This window comes from Triturus cristatus, chromosome 7 (assembly GCF_964204655.1).
Source record: "Triturus cristatus chromosome 7, aTriCri1.1, whole genome shotgun sequence".
NCBI lineage: Eukaryota > Metazoa > Chordata > Amphibia > Caudata > Salamandridae > Triturus > Triturus cristatus.
The window spans coordinates 307,319,286-307,344,577 of NC_140590.1; positions in this window are offsets into that span (position 1 = coordinate 307,319,286).

A 25,292-nucleotide genomic window follows, 5' to 3' on the forward strand; every position below is an offset into this window, starting at 1 on the left:
TAAGGGCTCAGGGCTCGTGTGTGTGCCAGTGACTGATGTTAGAGATACCCAGAGAGGATGAGCAGCTGCCAGGAGCTGCCAGGGCTCACAGGCTCACTCTGGAGACAGCAGTGCTATCTCTCTCTCAGGCTCAGAGCTTGAGTGAGCTCCACTGACTGATCTTAGAGCTACCCACGGAGGATGTCACACACGTTAATTAAATAAAAAGTCCAGTGTTTTAATAAAGCGCACACTGTCTATGTTCTGCCTATTTTGCTCCAAAGTGTGGCAGACATGCTGAGAGAACCAGCCATAGGTAAACCAAGTGACCTGCGCAGTACTGCTCAATCTGTCCAAAATGGAAGCCGGACAACCATGGCTCTCTGTTCCACAACCAGCAACTTAGGTACCAGGCCACCACTTCTCCGTAAAAACATTCCAGCAACAGGCCGAAATGACACGTGATCTTCGTAAAAGTATCTGCCTTTCTGTGCAACACTCTGCACTTCCTCCGACTCCTCTGTACAGTCAATGTGCGGTGTTCGCACTCTTGAAATGCAAGCGTTTACCTCAAAAAATATAGGCACATCTACAGGTCTCGCATTTTACGAGAGTTTAAGCTATTGTTATTTACAATGGCAATATGTCAAACTCTTGTAAATGCAAGACCAATTAAACTTCAAACAAGCGACCCCCATTGTCCGGGGCTGCTTGAAAGTGAAAGCGCGCATGGCACGCTGAATGTAAGAAAAGTACGTCATGCCTGCAGTAGGAGAAACGCATTAAACAAAACAGTGCTTGCCGACTAAATAAGCCATACCTTGTCACAACAGAAGTAAAAGAGCCAGTCGCCATGGGAGGTTACAAATGAAGACAATGTGGTACCAAGGAGAGACTAACAGGCCTATTAAGCAATCAGAAGCCAGCATTGATGGAGGACTATGACACAAGCCAATGAAAAAAATATAGGCGGGGCTTCCAGTGTATACGCCAAAACAGCATGCCTCACAGAGCGAGTAACACATGCGCGCTGCCGCGAGGCTCGACCTAAAGAGACGCTCTGCAGACCAATAAGGTCGCGGTTTAATGTGTTGATGAATGCTGTGTTTGCAGATTAGAAAGAGAGAGATGCACACACACAGGATTGAACCTGCAAGAGCGGAAAGAGGGGTCTTGTTGAGTTGAACTGATACTTCAAAAGTGCAAACATTCAGGCACAATAACCTTGGAGCTGAGACTAGAGGGGGGAAATGACTCAGCAGAACAGATGTGTTCTGAGGGACCTTCTTAACCTTTACTGATTGTAAATTTTACACAGTACTAGAGAAAGAGTATTCCATAAAAGCGAGGCCCTAACCAGATTCCTAGATTTTTTTAAGGTGGTAAACTGAAAAGGGAAGGGAAGGGAAGAATCCGAAGGAAGGGAGCCCTTAAGAGAATATCTTGAGAGCAAGGATTGCAGCGCCTTGGCCCCAGTGTTCTAAAAGGCTCACCGGGAGTAAGGCAGCTTCCCGCCTGCTTTGGAGAGAGACACTGTCAAACTTCCTAAATTTCAAAGCAAGTCAAACTGCCATATTTTATACTGCTTTAAGCTTACAAATAACACCATCTGGAAGAATTAGGCAACAAACCTTAGTTTTATGAAGCCTAGTAAGAATGTTAGGATTGACGACACAAGTTTTGAAATGCAATGAATAAAGAAGGATTTTCTTCAATATTTTCATTTGACAATAAGGAGCCACCATTACAGAATTAATCTAAGTGGCCATCTTGAGTTCTGTCAGTCCAGAAGCCTCGGCCTTAGCTTTCTCAACAGCAGATGACAGATCTTTGAGGCAGGAGGGTCACCAATCAGGAGAGCCAAACAAGATCCTTTCCTGGGGACCTATAATTCTAAAGTAGTTCTCGCACTTGAGTGGCTACAGAAAAAACCCCGAAACCGCAAATAGAATTAGGTGAGAAATGAATATTCCACTGGGCTGAGCCAAAAGTTGACTAACAAAGGCTCAATTTAATGGCTAAAAGAGACTGGTCAAAGAAAGCCAATGGCAGAAGGGGCTAGACCCAAAGCCCACTCTCTATATTGTAGGCATTAGGCAATAGGTCAATTTGACAACTGAATGGTCAAAATCCAGCCCTAAAAATAGCATCCTGTTCAACTCCAGGAGGTGGGGTTTAGTGCAGCAGAGATGGTAACTTATTGCAGGCGTGCCGAGAGGAGGAGTGGCATGGCGATGCCGTGCACAGCTGTTTGGCCTTGGGTGGTGTACTGGCTGGTAATACCACTCGGGTTATGGAAATGGAACCTCCACCTCCTTCCTCCCCCTTACTCAGTCGAGCGTTTGCCCAAAGAATCATTTTTCCCAGGAAGAGCTGTACTTTTTCCAACCCAAGGGGAAGTCTACAAGCGACCTCCGTTTTCTTTGGCTGGAGACATTGCCCGGGAATCTTGTTTCTGCTCTGAGGCGCGAGGACCAATTCGACGTGTCAGACAGGGGGCGTGACTCTTGGCATACAAAAACGGCGCTGGGACGGCCGCGCAGCGGTCTGTAGAGTGGACCTCTGTTTGGCCTCTGGGTCAACTTCGTCGTACTGTGCTGTGACTGCTTTCATTTTTTAACTAAATATCTACTGCATTGCAGAATTTGAGTGGGGGGTATTCGCTGCGCTGCTTTTAAACGACAATTGCTATGCTCGCTTTTTAACAACAAAAAGTATCACTCAGGTTTAAATATTGCTGGGAACAGCTTTGCACATTGCCTATTTTGCACAAGAACGATCTTACCGGGAACGCTCCTCTTGCACACTCCTCCCTGTCAAGTTATCGACAATCGACCCAAGCGGACCCGGCTGTAGGCGGGTCCGCACTGCACCTGGGTTCGACGTGTCAGACAGGGGGCGTGACTCTTGGCATACAAAAACGGCGCTGGGACGGCTGCGCAGCGGGCGCGCGCAGCGGGCGCGCCAGCGGCGCGCCAAAGGCAAGCCCGTCTGCGCCCGTCCGCGCCCAAGCCGCGCCCAGCGCCAGGACCCCTGCCACTTGCCACTCGTATGTCTATAGTAGAAAGGAGTTGGTAGATTTGGACATCTCTATATGCAAGCCCCATGACTGGGATCCAAATCAGAAGGTCTCATGGACAAGATCCTGCCCCAAGTGTGAGGGCCAGGTTTGGAACAACATTAGGGGGGAGGATGGCAGGTCCCCATCGAACAGGAAGACAGCCGAAGAGTCCACGACTGAGAGTAGAGCAGCACCCCATCCCTCCATGAAAGGCCACCCATTTAAGTCACTTAGTTGTGTCCTGGTGAATGTTCGGTCGCTTCATAAGCATAGCTACCAAATTCACGAACTGATAGAAAGTGGGGTATACGACTTAGTTTTTTTAACTGAAACTTGGACGGACGAGGCGTCTGGCCCAGACTGGAATATTGCCTTACCGAGTGGGTATGTGGTCTCTTTCCAGGACAGACATGGCAAGAAAGGGGGGGGAATAGCTGTGGTTCATTTATCACAGCTGAAACTTCGTGTGGAAACACACTTGGACCTTGCCGCGGAAGCAATGTTTTTTAACATTTATGTGGCTAATATGTATAACTTCCGCGGAATTTTAGTTTATCGCCCACCAGGTACTAAGTCCACCTTTCCTGATGGGCTCACGCATTTTTTAGAGTCCCGAGTGGATTATCACCCTTTTATGATCCTGGGCGACTTTAATTATCATTTAGAACTCCCTAATCAGCCTGAGGTGGCCACGTTAATTGATAGTTTAGCAGCGCTGGATTTTAACCAAATAGTTACCAGCCCCACGCACAGTGGAGGACATACCCTAGATGGTATATTTATCAATAACATGGTTTTGAAAGGGGTTAACACGGTGGCACTTCCCTGGTCTGATCATAGGGCAGTGAATTTCACCGTTATGACCGGGATATCAGTCACTTCCTCAGGTCACAGAGCAGAGAAACGTTTGATCAGACCTTGGTCTCAGGTTACGGCCGAGAAATTACTCCCTATACTGGCCAGTTCACGCCCCGTTTATACTAATGACATCTCCGTGGCGTCAATGCATTTTAAGGATTGGTTGGAGGCGGCGGTGGAAAGGGTAGTCCCTCAGAAGCTGCTCGGATCCAGGAGAACCAAACCAAGCGCATCTTGGTACAACACTGAACTTAAGACCCTGAAGGCCACATGTAGAAGGGCAGAGCGGCTGTGGAGAAAGGATTACAGTGCAGAGGGTAAATCACACTACAACTGCACCCTCGCAGCTTACAAGAATGCGATAGTGGCAGCCAAGAGTGCTTATTTCTCAGCCAAAATCAGGGAGGCCGGAAACTCGGCCAAGGAGCTGTTCAGGACTATAACAGTTCTGGCCAAACCACCGCAGGATAACAACTACCAACCGGACCAAGAAACGTGCCAAAAGTTGGCAGCATTCTTCCAAGAGAAGGTACAGGTCATCTACAATGAGTTTAACAGCAGGGGTCCGGGCCGAGAGGGGGGAGAGGCAGGGCCGGAATTGGTCCCCAGGAACAACATGGGACTTAGTGAATTTGCCTCAATTACGGTTGAGGAAACTCAGAGGCTGATTATTTTGACAAACTCAGGATCGCCCTTAGATCCTTGTCCTCCATCAGTCTTTCACTTGGCCGCAGAGGTGATAGCGGAGGAGCTGTCCCAGGTAATTAACTTAGCAATACAATCGGGGCGCTATCCGCCGTGTTGGAAGAGGGCAATAATCAAACCTTTACTAAAAAAAGCTACACTAGACCCCCTCGTCTTAAAAAACTATCGTCCAATTGCTGCCCTGCCCATGGGGGCTAAGATTCTGGAGAAAGAACTAAATCGTGCCCTGTCGGCATATCTGACGGCCCACGATTTGCTGGACGCTTCCCAGCATGGTTTTAGGGCAATGCACTCTACAGAGTCAGCATTGCTGACTGCAGCAGAAAACATACGGACTATAGTAGACGGTGGTAGTCGGGCAGTATTGGTGATGTTAGACCTCTCGGCTGCCTTCGACACCGTCAACCACAAGGTGTTGCTTCGAAGGCTTCAGGAGTTTGGAGTACAGGAAAGGGCATTGGCCCTACTTGCTTCTTTTCTGGAGGACAGAGACCATAGCCTGTTATGGGATGGTCTTCAATCGGACCCTTTCCATCTACCATGTGGAGTGCCACAGGGCTCCTCCTTATCCCCCACGTTGTTTAACATTTACGTAGCCCCTTTAGCCGAGCTTATTAGGGCTCAGGGCTTTACTGTAATCTCCTATGCTGATGACTCCCAGCTTATAGTATCGGCTGGTAAAGAAGCTAATGACACGGCGAGGAAGTTTCATAACTGCATGTCAGAATTTATGAGATGGATGCGAGAAAACTTCCTTAAGATTAATACCGAGAAAACGGAGATAATGGAATTTGGCCCAGGTAGTCCAATTTGGAATAACGCCTGGTGGCCGGCTGCGGCGGGTGAATGTCCCTGTCCTGTGCCCAAGGTCAGAAATTTGGGAGTGGTCTTTGACAACCAACTTAATTTTTCGGCTCATGTCAGCAATCTTGCCTCTTCCTGCTTTTATGTAATCAGGATACTGCGGAAGATTTTCCCCTTTATCAACCCTGATCTCCGCAGGAATGTGGTGGTAGCTCTAGTTCTGTCCAAAATGGATTATTGTAATGCAGTACTGCTAGGATTGAATAAGACCTTGCTGAAGAGACTGCAGGTTCTGCAAAATGCGGCAGCTAGACTCCTGCTGGAACAATCTGTCGCCGAGGGAATGAGGACATTGCACTGGCTCCCAGTTCAGCAGCGAATAGAGTTCAAGGCGTTATGCCTAGTCCATAAGGCAGTATATGGGGGGGGAGCTAAGGAAGTCCAGAAGCTCTTCAGCCCTTACCTCCCGGGTCGGACACTAAGGTCATCTACCCAAAACCTGCTGAAACTGAACCGTGTTAAAAAAGCCAGATGGGGCGGCAGAGCTTTTTCGTTCCATGCGGCTAGTCGGTGGAATGAACTCCCGAGTTCTGTTAAACGTACCGAAAGTCACCAAGTTTTCAGAAAACTGATAAAAACACGGCTTTTTGATGTTACCCGGAGGTAGATGGAGTAGTTTCTTTCTTATGGACCAGCGCCAAGACACCTCGGCATTTGTTCGCGCTTTACAAGTGATGATCTTATCCTATCCTATCCTATCCTATAAGCAGTTTCTTTGCTCCAGGCAATGAGCGACTGCGGCACACAGGAGGTAAAGAAGAATAACCTCTAGGCACTGTGATTGGTGCATGATTTCAACGACTGTCAAGCTAATCTTGATGCGTCACATTTGAAAATGTTTTGTTTTCTGAAGAGAGTCTGTAACAAAGGGCTCACCTTGGATTATCATGCTCTTTTTCCCTATGTGTTTCTCCATGGGAAAGACCAGATTTGTAAGTATCGCTTTGCCTTTCCTGCCTCCTCAGCCGGAGAACCACTGAATTTAAACAAGAGAGATCTGTTCACGTAGGGAGAAATTAATTAAAAGGGAAAATCTTTGCAGTTTGACTTCAACTGCTAATCATTTTTTTTAGTTACTTGTATTTTAATAAATTGCTACATTCAGGTGTTTTGGCTTAGTTATGTAAAATAATATTTTAACTACTTCACTTTCCAAGGCCCATGTAGTTATTCTATGCTTTTTATACCCCTGGCTCAATGCTGCCGGCAGGGGTATTCTCAGAACTTAAGAAACTTTCTTGACATTTCTGTAACCAACAAGGGGATTCTAACCTTATTTATTATCTTTAAATTATTTGCTTTACTCCTAATAGACTTTTATTTTTCAATTTGGGCAAATATAGATCCTTCTGTTATATTTGTTATAAGCAATAAAAAAGTTTGCACACGAGTCGTGCACTGGACTCGAGAGGACCCGAGTGCAGATTCCTTGAAGGAAGCAGAAGCCATGCACAGGCGATGCATCTAAAGATTCAAACATCATACATGGCATACGCAAGTAATCAATTACAGCAAGGGCTTCCACAGTGGCAAACTACACTCAGATCCCAGCAGCGCAATCCTCTTTCGTTAAATTGGAAAAAACATAAAATGAGGCAAGTAGTACAAACTTACCACAAACACGCCCAGACAACGGCATACTGTATAGCGTGAAACACACCTAGGATTTGAAGAGTGCAAACGGACTTCGATCAGAAAACGACTGATTTGAAATAGTTCACTCATATGACCCTGGGTCCTGTAAGGCTGCCCGGGGGCGGAGGGGGGGGGGTTGCGCAGCGGCCCCCCCCTAAGAGGGCGGCCGCCTTAGTGCCACAGGAAGGCACAGGGGTGGGAGGTCTAGTCCCTGGGTCGCACCAGGGGAGACCCCAGCAGATGGCTGCTTCCGGCGGGGGCGGGGAGGAGACAGGGGTATTTATACTGTCTCCGCCCCCTCCTCGCCCTCTTGTCCTCTCGTTCGCCTTGCCCGCCCCTCCGCTTACCCAGCGTCCGGAGGTACAAAGGGGGGGTTAGGTCTTCTAACAATGTTACTTTGTGTTGCAGGAGGAGTTACAGGGCGATCCAGGGTCTGCACATACCAAGGGGTACATCATGCAGCAGCACCGCGGGGTGCTAAGCCAGGATACCCAGGGATGTTTTAGCGTTGTCCCCTGGAAGAACGACGGCGCCCCGTTAGCCGACAGGCGGTTGTGGGTCTGAGCAACCGGGGGCTGCCATGTATGCTCCGCCCACCCCTCATGGGGCAGGGGGCGTGTGAAGCAAGTGGACTGGGGGTACATGGATGGGAGGGGTGGCCCCTCCCATTACTTGGTATACACCATCTGGCGTTGCCATGGTGACTCTAGGCTTATCAGACGGGCAGGCGGCATAGGGGCTGGCATGCCCTGGGATCGCCCGTAAGATAACCCACCATGTTTGCATATTGTTTATGCTAATAAACCTGCAGCAATATTTCTCCACTTACAATAGTGTCGTGTGGTTTATTTATGTACTTATGTGTTTTGTGACAACTGTTGCCGATATTGGCACTATGCTCCTGCTCAATAGCACCACAGGTAGCCCTGTCCTCTGCTCACCAGTAAAGCCACCTCGTGATGCACCGGGATAAACTAGTTCAAAGGGTACAATTAACATAACTATGGGAGTGGAGTTTTAATGCCTAGCTAAGAAATCCTAGTTAAGATGAAGCTTGACACGTATTTTTTAGAGAAAACACACACTCGGTGAGCTAAGGGCGCGCATAAGATAGGCAATAGTAAAAGAAACGACTGGGGCCGCAGTGAGCGGCCTGCCGCTGCCAAAGGTCTCCAACCTGTTGAGCCCCACTCATTCAAACAACAGAGCCCCGTCCCCCGCCGCGCTAACTGCAGACAAGTGCGCCACGGCTTCCAGGGGCGAGCAGCCAGCCAAGCATGCAGCTCTCAGCCATCCCCATCAGCGATAGGGGCCGGTGGAAGAAAGCATGACAGCTGCAAGGGATCATAGCTTCGTCGTGGACAAGGGGTCACGTGGTGTCAGCTTTCAGAGGATGCCAGCACAGATCTGCACCACAGCTGGACACTCGCAGCTCACCTTGCCTCGGCCTCGGAGGATGGGAGGTGACATGGCGCAGATACCGTAGACAGGAGAACTGATGACAAAAGCTCTCTCTGGGAGAGGTGGTGCTCGTAGCCACATTCATAGCCACTAAACCTTCTTGATCACTATCTCGTTTAGGGAGTGCGATTCCCATCGCCCTGCACCAAAATGCACTAAAAACAAGTTTGTGCTTCTGAAGAAGCGCGTGCAACACTGTGAAAGCAGAACTGCCTCTGTGAAAGCAGAACTGCCTCTATAAGCTGCACATGTAAAAAATAAATGTGCTTCTACATGAAAAGGAATCGCTGAGCATCCACAGAAGAAAATAGGCTGCCCCATTAACTCCAAAGTTTACCAGCAAACTGTAAACAAGCCAGCCTGGGAGATGCCTTCGGAAAGAAAACAAAATAATGTCAGCCACATTGCAGGAACTGGAAGGGACAAGTGCTGCAATAAAATTTAAGCAGGTAGAGGTCTGAGCACCCACAGTGTAACACGAGGTTGAAAACATAATAAAATAGTCCCCCCACGAGAAGATCAACAGGACAAAGTGTAATGATATTGTACTAAGTCCCTGCTCCTTGGAGGAAAAAGGAGGGACAAAGAGGCAGGACTAGCTACTAGCAAGCAAGGATTTTTAAAGGACACTGTAACAAACAAATGAGAAGCCTGGGAATGGCTTTAGTCCTACAGAGATGTATACTAAAGTATACAAGAGGCTGTACGCTTACGCTCGACCTAAAAAACAGAAAGGACTATGTAGACTTTTTACTTTTAAAAATAAGGTGTTGGACGGCAATGAAACAATTTATCAGGCATGTTAAGGTGTGTAAAAGAGTACCCCTGCAGTGCTTTTGTGTTTCAGGGTCAGAGTTTCCAAAGAAAAGTTAGTGGTAGTTGTTGTAGAAGTAGAAGGTATATCAACAAAAATCTTACTTCTGCTTTTATTTCCAGACTTATGCAGTGTTAAATAGGAGGTACAACAAATGGATATGCAATGTACGATGGTATTATCCTTAAATGACCTACTGATATGCCCAAGGCCTAGAACCATCTAAACTTTGAAGAGAAAAGACCTATCAACAAAAATGAGAGAACGTGAATGGGTTACTCTTTTAACTCTCCATGACACTGTTCACTTATAAGACACCTGAGCGTTTACATTCCTCTACTTTGAAGGGTTCTGCGTTCTTGGGATAAGTGTTCCTAAAGGTTGCCATTCTGGCTGTCTAGTTTATTAGGTTGTCAGTTGAATCGCTGACCGCTGAATGTAGCACAGCAGGTACTAACAATGAATATAGTACATATTTATATTGAAGGCAATGTTGGTTAGAGGTTTTATATATCTCAGTGGTGAAATGGACAGTGATAGTTTATCAGTAATTAACTAGAGTTAGCCCTGGATGAGATTATCTACTCAACAATTCGTCCTTTGCTAGTTTGTGTTGATTTCACCTTCTATACCAGCTCAAATGAAAGTGCTTGCCTGATTCCCCAGTGCACCATGATATCTTAAAGGCAACAAGGGAGTGCCAGTCTAATTGAATTCCTTAAAATAATTTCTCTTAGGTTAAAAATGGAAGGATGCTCTCTGATTCTCCTGCACAACAAATATTTAGTAACACCATTGACTGATTACAGTGCAACCAATGTTGAACCTGTCATGTAGTTTTTGTCCTTTGCTGGTAAGGAGACCAGAAAGTGAAGATGACCCTGTGATAACTTTGTTTAACTTCAGGTGATTTCTCAGTGTGTCTTGTCATGTTTCTACATAAATCCTTGCTGTCCTCAGAGCCAAGAGTTATCAATGAGCGTGAAAGTCACATTATTGATGTCAATAATGTCAACCTGCAGAATTTGTTGACAACACAATATTGACTACCAAAATATTATCAAAGTAGACACCCATCGTCAAGTGTACATTAACTTTTCTGATTCCAATCCTACTTACTTTGATGATATGTTGGTTGTGACTATTCTGGAGATGATATAAGTGCATGATTAAAATAGTACAAATACATGAAAAGATGACCATCGTGGATACACGGGTATTCACAGCATCCATCTCTGAATGCATTTTTAATGTTTTAACAAATGCCATTCAAAGATAACTGCTGTACATGCATGTGGTATCTGTGTCATGCATCATTGAATGGGTTTGATCAAATAATACAAACCAATAGCTAGATGCTATGCACAGTACATGTGTGTACATAATCAGTTGCTGGTGACCATTTTGAAACGTTAAGAAAAATACTTTAAGATGGACGTGCAGCAATAGTGTGGCAAGTGCGAAAATGAGCAAAAGCTAAAACGAAGTGAGAGCAGGACAAGGGAATGAAAAGGGGAAGGCAGGTAAACAGTATTAAAAGACTTGAGCAGGATGGGGAAGGATGGGGGAGCAATGGATGAGCTTTGGAGAGGAAGGAAGTAACATAAAGAGCTATAGGATTGGCAATGCAAAAGCTTAAACTGTCGCAAATGTGTGACCTATTGCATTGCAAATATTTGTTTGTTTAATAGCACCCATGCGGCACGTTCACATTCATGGAGGCCGCGCCCCTTTCTTTAGACAAGCCATGTCTAAAGAAAGGGGCGTGACCGAAATTAAAGTGAACCCACCTCATGGGGCGTTTTGACAAAAAAAGCATCTGCTTCTCATGTTGACAAACATGTTCTTTTTGTAAAAGCGCCCATGCCGCGTTTTCACTTTAATAGCGGCCGCGCACCTTTCTTTAGACGCAGCTTTTCTGAAGAAAGGGGCGCGGCCTCTATGAATGTGAAAGCGCCGCATGGCCCGCTAGTAAACCAAAAAATTACATAAAATAATAATTAAGCGTGGCCGCTATAATTAAAGCTGACTGCCATTAGTAAATAAAATAAAAGAGCTGGTGCAATACGTAAAGCAGATCACAATGCTCAAATAAAGAAAGAAAGAAATGCGCTCGCTATAGTTAAAGTGGACCGCCATTAGTAAATAAAATAAAAGTGGTCGGTGTGCTGCAACGTAGTGGATGGAATAGGGGCAAATTATTAAACAAAATAGTGCTCACAGCCAAGATAAAGCAGACCGTGTAACAAGACAAGTAAAAGGTCCAGTCGTTATGCGAGGTAACAAATGCAGACAAGGAGGGACTAAGAAGCCTAATAAAGACTCGGAAGCCAGTGAGGGACTAAGAAGCCTAATAAAGACTCAGAAGCCAGTGTTTATGAAGGACAGTGACATTGGCCAATTAAAATTGTGGGTGGAGAGTGGGCGGGGCTTCAAAGCCATACTCCAATAGTGCATGCCTATCAGCAGTGTATGCGCTGTCCAGGCTCGACCTAAAAAGCAGTTCACAGAGTACAGAATGCAAGCAATGTCAACAATCAAAGTGCACACATCAACTACTCAGAACACTGTGAGACTGAAATGCCACGGGGTGGGGTACACAGTAATAAGGAGGAAAGCCATTGAATCAAGAGAAGGAAACTGAGCTAGACAACAAACCCTATTCCAACTTCGATATTCTGACTGCCATTATTGGATATTCAAACAGAGCCATTTATGGAAGACTGTCATTGTTCCTTTGATAATGAGCAGTACTTTACCTATGCTTTAAAATCTGCTGTGACTAAGGACTTGACTCATTAGATGTCACATCGTTTCAATTATCTAAGTGGGTCGTTTCATCAATTTATAGTGAATTATTGATATCAAAATGATCTAAATATTAGCGCTGACAGCCGTTCAACTGCGAATTATGAGTTCAGGCCTCTCCCGCTATCTTCATTTAGGAGCTTAGCGTTGCCTTGTCTACTATAGAGGCAAACGCACCTTTTTCTTTATTCTTTTTACGTGAGTGCAGTCTTGAAAAGAGGCTTAATTCCTACCTCATAACTCCTGCGTAATTAAAAAAGAGGCTTTTAAAATTACTTTTTTTCTTAAAACAAACATTGTCAATATGTCTCAGCAGTAAAACTTATTGACTTTGCCACTGTTTTTTGAGGCTAGGCATTCGTAGCGAATGCACATAAATTTGCGGTGGCTACATCGGAATATGATTTATTAAAATAGTACAGTGCATTCAATAATGGCTTCAACGGTTGCACATGGAACCACGGCAGCCATATTTCAATGCATTTGTAATGTTTTATTTAATCCAGTTCAAAGATTACCTAGGTGTGTTGTCATGCATCCATAATGGCTATCTTTGAATAGGTTTGTTCAGACAATGCAAACCCATTCTGAGGGGCCCACCACACATTTGGGCAAAGGAAATTCACTGGTAGCCATCTTGAAAAGGTCCAAAAACATTTTAAAATAAGCTCCTTTCAACAGTTCAGCAGGCGCCAAAAAAAAATAATTAAGTGGGGATGGATTTGGGCGGCAAAGTCGGGGTGATGGGGATACACCAGAAAAGCAGAAGTAGGGAGTGATAATAAATAAAATGAGCAGGATGGGGATGGATGGGAGAAGCAAAGGACCAGCTGCGGGAATACGCAAAGCAACATAATGAGGGTGCAGAGAGTGAAAAAGACATGGAGAAGAAATCAAGAAAAGACATACATTCCCCTGGAGTGCTTAAAAACTAAGGGGCAGATTTACAAGCCCCTTGCGCCTCTTTTACGCCGCCGTTGCGTCACTTTTGTGACGCAGCAGCGGTGCAAAACCAGCGCCATGCTGCGGGGTATTTACAAAGTGACGCATCTGGGAGATGCGTCACGTTGTAAAGCCCTGTGCCAGAAGTAGGCGTTCCGGCGCAGGGGTGGGCGTTCTGGCGCAGGAACGCCTCCTAAAAGTGGCTGAGTGAAATCTACAAGATTTCACTCAGTCACTTTTAAGCCCATGCTGCGTCAAAACCCTGTGCCTGCTTGAAGCAGGCGTAAGGATTGACGCAGCATTTCAAAGATAGGGCACCCCGGAGCCTTGCTGGAGCTGTGTCGCGCTTGCGACGCAACTCCAGCAATGCACTGCCTTTACGGCACAGATGCGTCACGCATCTGTCCATTTTTGCCCCATGGTGCGCCGCATTTTAAATGCGGCGCATCCATGGTGGCGGAGCCGTGACGCACAATAACTGGCGCATCCCTGCTGATGTGCAGGGATGCGCCAGTTATAGTAAATCTGCCCCTAAGTTCTGTCAGCAGTGGAAGGGTACGAGTCAACTAATCAAAACACCGTGAGACCAAAATGCTCCTGGGCGAGACAAAGAAAATGAATAGGGAGGAAATTCATTGATCATAAAGAGGCATATATTTCCCATGATTTTGTTAACATTTTGCATATTGATTCACGCAAAAACAATTTATGCATACCCCTAGTTTATAGGTCTAGCCTAGAGACACCATTAGCTGTCTGTTGATCAGACCTGATGTTTCTAATATACATAGAGTGGACTTTGGCCACCTCCTTGCTCATGAATGAATCGCTCTGTCGCAGCCACTAGGCCCAGGCACACAAGTGGGGTAACGTTTTCATTGGGACAAAAGGGGGAACACTGAGTGGTCAGAATTATGTGGATCACTGCATATTGTAGAAGTTTTTGTCAAATAAATGCAAGAAAAATGCACAATTTTATAGAAAGTCTGAGGTTTGCAGGACATTGTGGGCAACACATCCTGGTTGTCTAGTTTTAAGAAATGTCTGGGTTTGGTAGGTTTCCCTGGGTGGCTGCTGAGCCCTGGACCAAAGACCACAGCTACACAATTGCCAAATCAGGTAATGTTTGTGACAGGAAATGTTGATGTCTCCACATTGTGTTTTGGGGCCTTTCCTGTCGCGGACACTAGGCCTATCCACAGAGGTGAGGTATCATTTTTATTGAGAGACTTTGGGAAATGCTAGGTGGTAGGGAATATGTGCTCCCCTCAGATTTCAGAACATTTCATCATAGAAGTGTGAGAATAATATGTTTTTTAGTCAAAGTTTGACATTTGCAAGGGCCTTTGGGTAAGAAAACCTGATGAGATTCACACATATCACCCCCACCCTGGATTACTCCAGGTGTCTAATTAGGAAAATGGGCAGGTTTGTTAGGTTTTCCCTTGGTGCAGGCTGAGCTAGGGCCCACAATCAACAGCTATCCACATTGCTAAAACAGGGTCAGTTTTCACTGGGCTGGGCGGTGAACTCCACTCTCCCAGCACACAACACCAGCGACCACAGGTGGAGCAGAGTTTGCCGGCGTGCTCATCATCCCTACTTTTTTGTGCATGCTGGAGGTATGGCCTGCGCATGTCTCAACAAGTGGTGTTCAGTAACTTCCGGTTATAGAGAGGCGATCGCCTATCACTTCCTATTTCACTACACATGCTTCTGCCAGCAGACAGCCATAGTGATGTTCAATCACTTCTGGTTGCACTGTTTATGCTGTCTACCTATGTCTGGGTGAGTGGGGTTCAGTGATCAGGTCCCCAGAGTAACACGTCTGCTGGATACAAATTCAATGGAAGATGAGGTGGTCTTGAGGACATGGGCTGCCACTAAAGAATTTACTACAGAGTGGTGCTTGCTGGGTATGTGCTGGCTGCTTTATCTTTTGCAGTACTTTCTTGTTGCCAGACTGCTCCATATGTCCTTGTGCTGTGTGCCCACCAGAAGTATCATTGTAAAACAAGTGTGTTGATTACAGGGGTTTCCTCGAAGTCAGTGGAGGAGATGTATCCCAGGTGCAGGAGCTAGCCTCGTCACAACATCCCGTGATTCTGGGAAAATGACAAACTGCATGGTACTGCAAATGGCCCTACCTTATTTTACCGCCACAGGCGATGCTCATGATCCTGCCTCTCCCCCACCCTGTAGTACCCCCTCCAAGGGATGCTGTGATAAAAGGTCTCTGCCCTCTCCATATTTTACCGCCCACATGGGGAACTGTGTTGGAAGGGATCTTCCCCCTCCCTGTTGCACAGTCTCCAAGGAGGGTTGTGCTGACGCAGCCTACCCCCTCCCTATTGTATCAAGTCAACCCCAGGAGGTGCTGTTGTAATGGCGGTCTACCCATCTGTACAGCGTAATACTCTCTATGAAGTGCTGTGGTGAAAGCATCCTGCTGCCTTTCTGCAGTACTGTTTCTTGTGCATGTTGTTTTCACACATCCTTCCTTCCCCTCTCTATTTGACCAGCGGCATGATGTAGTGTGGTCATGTAGTCTCCCCCTGCTGTGAATGCCACAGGCGGTGCTATACTGAAATCGCCATACTCCTTCCCTATTTTACTGGCTACAGAAGGTGTTGTATGCACTTAGCCTACCCCCTCCCTGTTGTACCGGCCACAAGAGATGGTGTGCTGAAAGCGCCCTGTCCTCTCCCTCTAGTATCTGCTCCAGGAGGCTCTGTGCTGAAAGTGCTCTCCCTTCCCCAATGGCCACAGGCAGTGGTGTGCTGAAGGCAGCATACCCCCACCTTTACAGTGCCTTTTCCCTCTGTGGGGTGCTGTTTTAAAAGCCTCCTGCTACCACCCTGTAAATACCCGGAACAAGGGCATCTCATCTATTGCGAGTTGCGAGGATCGACTCTGATGCATCAACGACAGCGTGGCACACCAATTCCAGGGCAGACTCACGGATGGCAGAGTCCGAGTGCTGAGGCAGGTGAGTTGGAACTCTTTGATGTCCCTGAGACTTCAATCAGGAGACAAGACAGCAAGCCCTTAGAGTCACTCTGGTTCTAGGTTCAGCGATGTGGGTCCAGTCCTTCTCACCCAGGCATGGAGGGCAGCAGGTCAGTACAGCAACAAAACATTTCTTCCACAGCAGCAGTGAAGCAGAGTGGTGATGCTTCAGCAGCACAGTAGTCCTCCTTCCTGGCAGTATGCACAGGTTTAGAAATGTACTGAAGTGGTAAGATCAGCAGTCCAGTTCTTACATCCAGTGGTGCCTTTAAAGTGGGGGAGACTTCAAAGAAGAACTTTGAAGTGCAAAGAAGTCCTCCCTTCCTGCTCTGGCTCCTGACTCACTACAGGGGGTTCAGCGGTCCTTTGTGTGGGGACAGGGCACAGCCTATTAACGTGTAAGTGTGAGGTTGTGCCCAGCTCCTCCCTCCCATCCTGCCCAAAATGTCCCATCAGGATGTGAATAGACCATCAAGTCCCACTCCCACCAAAGTACTTTTTGTGTGTGACTGTCGAGAGGGAATGCACAAAGCACAGCTGTTACCCCCCTCCCACACCCCGAGGCATGTATTGGAGACAGGCTGCAGGCACACATTAACAAAAACAGAAAAATGCCCGATTTCTAAATGTGGCATTTAGAAAATTGTAATGATAAATTCGATTTTACCATTAAAGAGGATTTATCATTACAATTCCATATGTACTAAACATGACAGCTACCTCTTCCCAATTGGGAATTACAACATATTCGCTGTAACAAGGAATCCCCAATGCTAACCTAGGGGAGTGGTAGGCCACACAGTAGTGAAAAACGAATTTGGAAGTTTCTCACTATTAGGGCATGTAAAACTTAAAGGTACATGTCCTACATTTAAGTTATATAGCACCCTGCCCTCTTGGCTACCTAGGGCACTCTGTGTTTAGGCAGGTGATTACAATTGCATTCTAGATGTGGAGCATGATCTTTTTGCATGGCCGGCGGAGGGAGGCGTGTGCCCTCAGGCTATACACCACTTCCAGGTGTGTTTGGCCCACATGCAACTGCATGACATATGGCGATTGCAGCACCTGCTGCCCGAGGAGTATTCATTTTATTCCCCAGTACACGATGTACATGATGTACACCTCTGGACATTTTTCTTTGCAGCGATGCCTTATGTGACCAGGCAGTAATTACTGCTTATTGAGCCCGCATTGATTCTGATCGCTGCTGTTAGAGTTGCGATGAGGAAAGGAAATGGCGGTGATCCCCGCATGAAACCTAACGGTGGAGGCTTTAGTGGACCCACCGCTCCGTGACGCTATTTCAGTGAGCATTGCCCAATACTTTGAACAGAACACGGTACTGCATCAACCTGTACTTTGGAGTGGGAGGCACAAAAAAATGGTCTTGAGAGGCCAATGTATAGCCACAATGTGAGGGATTAAAGGGACTCTGCAGAGACAACTGTTAGCCATGGAACGGGAACTTCAGGACCGTGAATGGGAGACCCTGAGACATGCGCACAAACTGCAATCACTTAGAAAGAGGTGGCGACAGCACCGAGAGATTGGGGCCAGACTGGCAAATTTCAATTACAAGTCATGTTTTGCCTGCCTACATGCCGATGGAGACAGAGCTGGCAGGATGCTGGCATAGTTTTTGCAGTGTGAGACCCCTCGGCCTCCCACTGGGACTATTCGGTCCGATGGAGACAGATTAAGCCACTTCCACACCAATATTAATGCTACTTTTGTGGCCCACTATAGTGCCCTGTTTACAGAACATGATGTGGCCACTTTGGAGCAGATTCCAAATTTCTTGCAGGGATTCTCCTCCCCTACCTAGACCCCCTCCAGGGCAAGGAGCTGGATGCACCCTCACAAACAGACGAGATCAGAGAGGAAACCTCGCAGATGGCACATAATAAAATGCCGGGAACAGACTGCCTACTGTTGGAGTATTATGTGAAGTTTTGCTGCCACACTTGCCCTCCACCTACTGAACATGTACAAGGAAATGGCGGACAAGGAGACACTCCCACCCTCCCTTGGGGAGGCCTTAATAGTAGTGCTCCTCAAAACCAGGAGAGATCCTCGGGATGTGCGATCTTACCGACTGCTTTCCCTGCTGAATCTCGCCTACAAAATATTGGGGAGGATCTTGGCGAACCAACTGCTACCAGTGATTGGCACATTCGTCCACGCTAACTGAATCTGATGGGGTCACCTGAGGGTATTAGTCCTGAGAGCGTAGCAGGGCCCCTCAATATAGAGAAGGCGTTTTACACCCTGGGCTGGAGATACCTGCATGGGGTGCTGGAGCGACAGGGAATGGGCTGGGCTTTTTGAGATGAATACCATCACTGAATAGTAATCAGGTGGCACTAGTCAAAACCAGCACCCACATATCAAACAGCGTCGATATACGTTGGAACACAAGGCATGGATGCATATTGTTGGCACTCATATTTGCACCTGCTATGGAGCCTTTAGCAGCCTGGCTCCACACTCAAGCAGAGTCCTGGGGAGTGTGCAAAGCCAAAGAATGGCACATTGTGTCCCTATATGTGGACATTGCCCTTATTTACTTGTGTGATGCCAGACTAGCTTTGGAGCTTCTCATGTCCATGCTGGACAAATTCAGGGAAATATCAGGGCTGCACATTCACTGGTCCAAATCCTTTTTGTTTCCATTTGCACAAATGGTGGATCAAGTACGCGATACGCTGATGTCCACGTCCCGGTTGGCAGTTTGATATGGTCATATATCTAGCGGTACATATATACAACTTTGACGCACATCTAATATGCGGGAATCTGGAGAGGGCAGTGGCGTTGGCTTGCGGCTTCCTCCCCTTCTGGCAGTGCTCCCTATGTCCTCGGTGGGTCGTGTGGCTAGCTCGAAGATGTTAGTTCTACCCAGGCTACAGTACCTGTTTTCGGTGCTGCCCTTGCTTGTGCCGGGATACTTCTTTAAGGCATCGAATGTCTTGTTACTTACCGATAATCTTCATTACCCCGATTAGGGTCCTCCCCATCCCAGTCCTTACTACGTGAGGCAGTCCTGCCTCCACCCAGCCAATCACATTACCAGTATTTCCATACTACATAAGCCCGCCCACCTACCGCCATGCCTGTTATCAACAAGACTCTGGCACAAACACAGCAGGAGGGAGGGAGGGAAGAGGACTGGGACGGGGAGGACCCTAATCGGGGTCATGAAGATTACCGGTAAGTAACATGACATTACCCCCTCATAGGTCCTCCCCATCCCAGTCCTTACTATGTGGGGAACTCACAAGCAGAGAACCAACAATAAAAACGCCACCAGAGATCCATGCAAAGTCCAAAACTTTAATCGAGAAATGATCCATGAACAGCAGCGTTCAAGACACCAACAGAAAAACTGTCAGCAGAGGCATGCAAAACATCAAGCCGATAATGTCGCACAAAAGTGTGATGGGACTGCCAGGTGGCTGCCCTACAAATCTCCTGGATAGAGACCCCTGCCGCCTAAGCCCAGAAAGCAGACACAGAACGCGTCGAACGGGCCTGCACCTGAGACGAAGGAGGCAGATCCACAGACTTATAAGATTGACAGACCGCCAAACGTACCGATCGACTGAGTGTGGAAGTGGAAACCTTCTTCCCTTTAGCCACACCCCCACAGGAGACAGACAGGGCAGGAGAAACCTGAAATTCCTGGGAACATTACAGGTAAACTTGTAGAGCCCTGCGAACATCCAAGGAAGGGGGAACAATGGAATCCCTCTCAGTAGGCAAATCAGGAAGAATCACCTCCTGTTGCAAATTAAATTTCGAAGAAACCTTAGGCAGGAAAGCCGGATCAAGTCGCAAATGACCCAATCCTGCAGGAACTGCAAATAAGGAAAGGAAACGAGCAAGGCACCCAACTCACCCAACCTGCGAGCAGAGGTGATGGCCAGCAAAAAAGGCACCTTAGCGGACTGCCCCAACAAATCCGCCTCCAGCAAAGGCTCAAAAGGGGGCAACTACAGACCCCATAACACAGTAGGCAAATCCCAAGAAGGAACGAGAACAGGAGAGACCGGCCTACAAAGACAAAAGCTCCGAAGAAGCTGACTGACCAAAGGGGCAAGAACCTCCAAGGAGGCCTCAGGACCCCTAGAAGCATGAACCGCCGCCCACTGAGCAGACAAAGTAGAAGGGAAAAGACCCAACAAAAACCCATCCCTGAGAAAATCCAACACAGAAGCAGGATCCCCCAGCACAGGATCCACCCTATGGGAAGAACACCAAGAGACAAAAGAACCCCAATGCCGACCATAGCACTTAAGGGTCGAAGGGTGGCGCGACAACTGAATGTCACGAGCCACCACAGAGGAACAGCCCAAAGACTCCAACGTCAACCGCTCAAGAACCAAGCCGTCAGCTGCAAATGACGAAGGCAAGGCAGGAGCGGAAACTGAAGAGGGGCCGGGCACAAAGGAAGCCGGACAAACCCACCAGCCTCCATAGGAGAGGAAACCAAATGTGGCGAGGCCAGAAAGGAGCAATCAGCAGGACGGAACCTTCTCCCCCTGAATTTTCTGCAGCACCCTCGGGAGGAGGGGAATCGGAGGGAATTCATACAGAAGGCCCGAAGGCCAGGGAATCGACAGAGCATCCACTGCCCATGCCTGAGGGCACAACACGTCCGAACAAAACCGAGGGAGAAGAGAGTTGTGAGGAGAGGCAAAGAGATCAATCCAGGGAGTCTCGAACCGAAGACAAAGGGACAGGAACAGAGGACGAGAGAGATGGTACAGAACAGAGGATGGAAGGTTGCGGCTCAAGGCGTCCGTATGAAAATTCAACCGCCCCAGAATGTACAACGCCCTCAAGGCCAACAGATGAGATTCCGCCCAAGCACAAATCGAGGAGGCCAACAGGTTCAGAGACGCGCATCTTGTCCCCCCCTGATGGTTCAAGTAACAACGAGCCAACTGATTGTCCGTACGAACAAACAATTTTGACCCGTGGTGCTGAACCTGAAAGAACCGCACCGCCTCTCAGATGGCCGCAAACTCCCGCCAGTTCAAGGAACGGGCGCTGTCCCTCCAAGACCACCGACCCTTCGCCTCCAAGGACCCCAAGGTGGCCCCCCAACCCCAAAGACTGGCATCCGTAGTCAACAGTAGGGGAGGCGGAAGACAAAACCGCACCCCCTTCTCTAGATTGGGAGTGTAAAGCCACCAGTCCAAGTCCAGAACCAGATCCGTAGAGAGAGTCTCGTAATCTGCCCTGGAGGAGTCCCACTGAGCTGACAGATTAGTCACCAAGGGCTTGAGATGAAGGCGAGCCCATGGAACCACAGCAGTGGTCGCAGCCATCAAGCCCTGGACCCGCAACCAAAAATGAGCCGGGGCAGAGGGACGGCTCAACAGATCCCGCAACAGAGTCTGCAAGGAAAGGATCCGAACAGGAGGGAGAAAGACCGCCCCCAGAGAAGTGTCAAACAGATCCCTGATGAACTGAAGTCTCTGAACAGGATCCAGATGAGACTTGGCCAGATTCGCCATGAACCCCAGCTCCTGGAACAGGGCCAACGTAGCCTCCACCGCCAGAAGAGCCTTAGGAAAGGAGGAATCAGAGACCAAACAATCATCAATATAGAAACTCCGATGTTGCAAAACCCCCACAGCAGGAGCCAATACCTTTGTAAAAGTCCTGGGAGCAGTGTAGAGGCCAAACGGCAGAACTTGAAACTGGAAATGCATCCCGTGGACCGCAAATCTCAGGAACCGCTGACTGGCAGAATGGACTGAAACGTGAAAATAGGAGTCTTCTAAGTCCAGAGAAGCCCCAAAATTGCCCTCCTGGATGAGGGGAATGACGGACTGCAATGAAAATGATCTAACTGCACCAACGCGTTCAGGGAACGGAGATTCAATATGGGGCGGAAGGAACCATAGGGCTTGGGCACCAGAAAGAGATGGGAATAGAACCCCAGGCCCCCTTCTACCACCAGAACCGGAACAATCGCCCCTTTCTGCAACAAGGCGATGCCGGTCAACATGGCAGACCGCCGCATGGGGTCTCTTGACAACAGGGTAACCAGAAAACAATCCAGAGGGGGAGGGCCCTGGAACAAATCTGGTAACCCCACCAGATGACAGAGAAGACCCACTGATCGGAAATCAGAGCTGCCCAACGATCCAGGAAGAAACGGAGGCGACCCCCACAACGGCATCGTCACTTCTGTCCCGCATCAGAGGCATTCTGCTGCTGCTGCTGCTGCTGCTGAGGCGGGGACTTATAATGGAACGCGTCCCCTGACCACGGGCCCGGCCACGAAAGAGCTGACAGGACAAAACCCCCTGAAACCCCTTCTTCTGGAAAAAAGACTTCTTCTTAGGCGCAGGCTGAAAAGGCTTCAATAACTTCTTCTCCTCCGCAAAGCGCTACACCATCGAATTCAAAGCATCCCCAAAGAGATGGGGGCCCTCAAAAGGCGGTTTATGGACCAAGGCCTTCTGCGCAGGACGCCATGGCTTAGTCCACAAAGATCGCCTACCAGCCACCGCAGCCCCAGCAGCCGAGGAGAAGGCCCACAAGGATTCGAAAGTGACATCCGAGAGGAACTGTGCCAAGACCTCCATCTGAGCCATCACCGGAGTAGGGTCCCCCTGATCCTGAAGACAGTCAAACAGCCTCTCAAAATCCTTCAGCAAGACCTGCGAGGCAAAGGCTGCATAAGTACTAGCACGCACCCCAAAGTGAGAAGCGGTGTAAGAACGCTTGAGAGCAGACTCCACCTCACGCTCCACTGGATCAGTCAGGGAAGCCTCCTCTGATGACAAAGAGGAAGAAGAGGCGGAAGCCATAGAGGACAAAAGAGAATTAACTTTAGGAACTGCAGGGAACTGAGAGTCAAAGTCCGCCAGGCGATACCACTTACCCAGAAACCACAGAATACCCTGCTTATCCACTTTAACCCATTCTTTAGTCGGGATATCCTTCAGGACATCATGGAAGGGAAGGTCATCTACCACAGAGGAACTGTACTGTGCGTAAAACCCCTCATCAGCCAGGGACTTAGGGTAAAACCCCAGCACCTCCCGAATATGGACCAGCATATCAGAAAACACCTTGCCCTGGACATACTTTTCCTTAGGGGAATTGTCCAAGTCCTCCTCATCATCCTTAGCCCGCTTTGCCGCAGGCTCCAGCAGCGCAAACTAGACCGCAGAATTAATTAAGTCCTGCAAACCAGCCCTAGAAATCTGCACGACATTGTCCTCCTGCAGATCCTGAACATTATGCTGCTTGGAAACAGCCTTAGCAGGCACAGGTGAAGAAGCGCCTTCACTCATAGTGAGAAAACCCAGAAGCAACCAAACAGGAAATCACCACAACAAAGGAAGTGCCCAGCAACCTCCAATAAATACTGCCCTCAATCACCGAGTCGCGCAATGTGAGACCGATATACAAAGAAAAGCAGGGCAGACCTGAAGTCTCCACCCACAGCAACTGCCAGATCCGTGCCGCAGAGGTGCTACAGGTAGAAGATATATATATCAGGAATGGCTTCTAAAGTCCTTTCAAGTCATCCTGGATGAATGCGGGTTACCGTTGAGGCATTTACTAGATTAGAACGCCATTCGACGAGCGGTGGATGTGCTATGGGGGGGGGACAAAGCCGGGGACATCTTTCTCACTGCAAGTCCTTGTCACACATGGGGATGTCCATGGTATGAACACGGTGATCTATTGCATGATACACACTCAGAAGTGCAGGGTGGTGTTGCCGGCATGGGCCAATTGGTCGGCGGTCATGGGCACTGATCTTACTGACAAACAATGGATGCCGGCCATTTTACATGTGAAGGGGGTCTCCACAGTTCAACTACTTACACCAGACCTAATTGAAACCACAGAGAATACACAGGATGTTTCCTGGGGCTTCTCCAGAATGCCTCAACTGCCATGCACAGCCCCTCGACTTTCACCACATGGTATGGGTTTCCCCCACGCTACAAATAGGCATCGAATGTGGTTACGGAATCACTGAGCATGGAGGTCACGGAAAGAACAGTTCTCTTCATGAGACAGATAGCAATGGCATGGAAGGCTAGTGTGGCACCAGGTTTGGGACACTGGTTGCAAGACCTAGTGAAGTGGGCAAAAGCAGAGGTGAAGGTATTATCAAACCTCCACCGATGGGGGTGGTGGGGGGTGACACATAGTTCAAGTTTTGGGACACATACATACTGATTTTGGAGGCCAAGGATGATAAGAGACCACCATAGGGATATGACACTGGGGTTCCACCTGTGGGCTAGGGCTCCTGTCTGGGTACTGTACACGCCCTCACTCTGCATTTCTTTCCTTCATATACCTTTGTATTGGGGGCTTAGATCAACTGAGGCCTGTCCCCCATTGGAAGCTGGATGAGCTGGATGATTCCCCTCTTCTCCCGATCATTTCCTGATCTCTTACCTATAGACAGCATGCCCCTTTACACGTTATCGTGGATGGCACCATAAAGCATGCATAGTAGGTGGTCACAGAGATGTAAGACTCGGAGTCCCTGGCAACACCACACAAATGTACTGAGCACATTTTTATAAAGAGCTCTGTGCAGGTTATGTGCTATCCCCCTGAACTGTTTTAATGTGTTCTAGTGTTGTAAACTCCAATAAAGAGATTTAAAAACAAAAAAAAACAAGGCTGGCTGTTCCGTAGGAAAACACAGGGATGCAATATTTAATACTAATACTGTATCTCACTAATGGGGCTAGCTACTGAAATAATTACATAATTATTTCTAATGCTATTAAAAATCCAGTTCAATTGCGATGACATTTGTTTTTCTAAAATATTGCCTTTATCCGGCCTAAAGTACCTGAAAGCTACATCTTAATTTTACTCTTCCACTTTGACCAGCCAATAATTAGCATTTGAATAGGTGTGAGTGAATTATGAACTTGCTCTCATGAGCAAACAATAGGCTGATCTGAATGGGCAGAGAATATGACAGAATATGCAGTTGGGGGCAGGAGGATCCTTTTTTACATTAAAGTGTCATGTCCTGCTTGAATGTCACATCCTGCTTGATAGGTCTGCTGGGGCTTTTCATATGATACTTGGGACCTACTTCAATGAGACCTCCTCTGTTAAAAGCAAATATTAGCTGACATCTGGAAAAGG